The sequence below is a fragment of the Uranotaenia lowii genome, chromosome 1, assembly GCF_029784155.1.
Source record: "Uranotaenia lowii strain MFRU-FL chromosome 1, ASM2978415v1, whole genome shotgun sequence".
Lineage (NCBI taxonomy): Eukaryota > Metazoa > Arthropoda > Insecta > Diptera > Culicidae > Uranotaenia > Uranotaenia lowii.
Window position 1 is genome coordinate 14,263,449 of NC_073691.1, and position 3,872 is coordinate 14,267,320.

The window sequence follows — 3,872 nt, forward strand, 5'->3', positions numbered from 1 at the left end:
CTCATTTCGACATGAAAACAGGAGCCTTTGATTGAACTCGCATCATTATTAAACTCCAGTCGGAACTCCCTTCACGATTGGAAACTTAAGCTTTAATTCGAACTCCCATCGCAATCGAACTTCAGTCGAAACACTCATCTCGACTTGAAAATTCGAGCACTTTGAATGAACTCGCATCGTTATCAAACTTTAGTCGGAACTCCCAGCACGACTGGCAACTCAAACTTTTGAATGGAACTTTCATCTGATTGGAACTCCCATCTTTATCAATTATTCAATCACGACTAGAATCTCATGCTTCTGATTGGAATTCGTGTCGTTATTAACTGAACTTCAGTCGGAACTCCCAACACGACTGGAAAACTCGTTGATTATCAAAACACGCTTTTCAAAGTAACAATCATCCTCTCGATCCAACGAAAATTCGTGAAAGGAACCTTCAGAACACTTCTCTTATTGGTCATCCCGATCCAACGGAAAATTGTGAAGGGAACCTTCAGAACACTCCTCATGGTGGTCCTCCCGATTCAACGTTAATTTATGAAACGAACCTTCAGAACACTCCTAATGAAGGTTCTCCCGAGCCAACGTAAATTCGTGAAGTGAGCCTTCAGAACACTCCTCATGTTGGTCCTCTCGATCCAACGTAAATTCGTGAAGTGAACCTTCAGAACACTCTTCATGTTGGTCCTCCCGATCCAAACAAAATTCGTGAAGTGAACCTTCTGAACACTCCTCATGTTGGTCTTCCCGATCCAACGTAAAATTATGAAGTGGACTTTGAGAACACTCTTAATGTTGGTCCTCTCGATCTAACGTAAATTCGTGAAGTGAGCCTTCAGAACACTCCTCATGTTGGTCCTCCCAATCCAAAGAAAATTCGTGGAGTGAAACTTCACAGCACTCCTCGTGTTGGTGCTCTCGGTCCAACAAAAATTCGTAAAGTGAATTTTCAGAACACTCCTCATGTTGGTCTTCTCGATCCAACGTAAATTCGTGAAGTGAACCTTCAGAACACTCCCTTGTTGGTCCTCTCGATCTAACATTAATTTATGAAGTTAATCTTCAGAACACTTCTCATTTTTTTCTTCCCGATCCAACGTAAAATTATGAAGAGAACCTTCAGAACACTCCTCTTGTTGGTCCTCCCGATCCAACGTAAATTTGTGAAGTGAATCTTCGAAATATTCCTCTTGTTGGTCCTCTCGACCTTACGTTAATTTATGAAGTGAATCTTCACAGCACTCCTCATGGTGGTCCTCCTGCTCTAATTTCCTGAAGTGAACCTTCAGAATACTCCTCATGTTGGTCCTCCCGATTTATCGAAAATAAGTAAAGTTGGCGTTCGAAACACCCTTATGTTGGTCCTCCCATTCTAACGAAAATTCGTGAAGTGAACCTTCAGAACATTCATTTTCATTACGTAACCACAGAGGTTAAGCTTTAACATCTCTAGTTTAGTTTTACCGATAGATTGCAATTTTTAAATTTTCCTTGACTGGACTCAAATTCTGTTTTTATGCTAGGTAAATCTTTTTGGATTCTTCTATTAAATAATAATATCTCGAACTTCATTTGATAATCTAGATATTCATGTTAACAACAAAAAGCATCGTGAAAGAATTACAACAAACAGCCTTATGTTTAACTCATTTTTCTTTAAACGTTGCAAATAGTATCACATATTTAGACAACTGTGTTTCTTATTTAGAAATAGATTAAATACCACGTAGAATTTTTTTAAAAACGGCACGAGTTCCAAGATCTATAATCTGTCAATTCGCAAAATGAAAAATCCGTTGGAAGCACATTCACTTCCACTGTGTTAGAGTTTTTGCAAATTACATATTTTGGTTTTGCAATAATTCAACATAAAATTGAATATTATACAAATTTCTCAATTTTTTAAACATGAAATGAAATTCATTAGGTTTTTACAAATTTCTAATTTTTATAACATCATTGAAAATAATTGCCCCAGATCCAGTTTTTCATGGAAGCAAATTTTTTTGAATAGAAAAAATCGGACACTCATTTGTTCTAAAAATGTATTGATTATAAATTTTTTAAGCTGGTTCTCCTAAGGAAAGTTGTAGCAAATTTTTCGCAACGTTTGATGCATAACATTTGAATAATGCTTGTAAATTTAGCCCACTTGCGGCCAGGGTTGCCAATGTGCTGATTTTTCAGGATTTTCCTGATTTTTTGAACCCATCTTGATAACCTAATAAGCTTCTGTTTTTGCTGCTACGAAAAATTTGTTTCTGTTTCGTCCTCCGGTAGAAAGACGGTTTGGCACAGGGAGCGCAGATTTTAAAGGCTGCTGCTACGAACAAAATTGTTTATGATTTGGCCTCTGGAAAACGACGGATTGGCTTAGAAAGTGCAGATTTTAAGGCTTCTGCTGATTGTTGGTTTTGATTTTGCCTTCCGGTGGAAAATGGCGGATTGACTTAGCAGGCGCAGATTTTTAAGGCTGCTGCTGTTGATTGCTGGTTTTGATTTGGCATTCCAGTAGAAAAAGACGGAATTGACTTAGGAAGCGCAGATTTTTAAGGCTGCTGCTTTGTTTGTTTTTAATTTGATTTCCTGCGGAAAAAGATGGACTAACTTAAGAAGTGTAGATTTTAAAGGCTGCTGCTGCTGATTGTTTGTTATGATTCGACCTCCCGGTGGAAAAAGACACAACTGACATAGGAAGCGCAGATTTTTTAAACTGCTGTTGCCGATTGTGTGTTTGTTTGTTTTGATAAGCTTCCGTTTTTGCTGCTACGAAAAATTTGATTCTGATTCGGCCTTCGGTAGAAAGACGATTTTGCACAGCAGATTTTAAAGGCTGCTGCTACGAACAAAATTGTTTATGGTATGGCCTCTGGAAAAAGACGGAATTGGCTAAGAAAGCGCAGATTTTTAACGCTGCTGCTGCTAATTGTTTATTTTGTTTAGACCTCCCAGTAGAAAAAGACGGAATTGGCTTAGAAAGCGCAGATTTTTAACGCTGCTGCTGCTAATTGTTTGTTTGGTTTAGACCTCCCAGTAGAAAAAGACGGAATTTACTTAGGAAGCGCGGATTTTTAAGGCTGCTGCTGCTGATTGTTTGTTTTGATTTGGCCTTCCAGTGGAAAAAGACGGAAGCGCTTAGGAAACGCGGATTTTGAAGACTTCTTTTACTGATAGTTTGTTTTGATTTGGCCTTCTAGTTGATTAAGACGGAATTGTCTTGGGAAGCGCAAATTTTAAGGCTGCTGCTTTGTACGTTTTGATTTTGATTTCCAGAGGAAAAATACGGACTGGCTTAGGAAGTGTAGATTTTAAAGGCTGCTGCTGCTGATTGTTTGTTGTGATTCGACCTCCCGGAGGAAAAAGACGGGATTGACATAGGAAGCGCAGATTTTTTAAACTGCTGCTGTGGATTGTTTGTTTTGATTTGGCCTTCCTGTTGATAAAGACGAAATTGGTTTGGGAAGCGCAAATTTTAAGGCTGCTGTTTCGTTTGTTTTATTTTGATTTCGAGCAGAAAAAGGTGGACTGGCTTAAGAAGTGTAGATTGTTTGTTGTGATTTGACCTCCCGGTGGAATAAGACGAAATTGACATAGGAAGCGCAGATTTTTTAAACTGCTGCTGCTGATTCTTTATTTTGATTAGCCCTTCCGGTGGAAAATTATGGATTGGCTTAGCAAGCGCAGATTTGAAGGCTGCTGCTGTGGATTATTTGTTTTGATTTGGTCTTCCGGTGGAAAATGACGGATTGGCTTAGGAAGCGCATATTATAGTCCTATTTGCCGTTGGTAGTATTCGTGTCATAATTCAGGGCTTTGCACTAACACTTTTTCATTATGGGAACATTAACCTAAAAAAACGAACGTGTTCG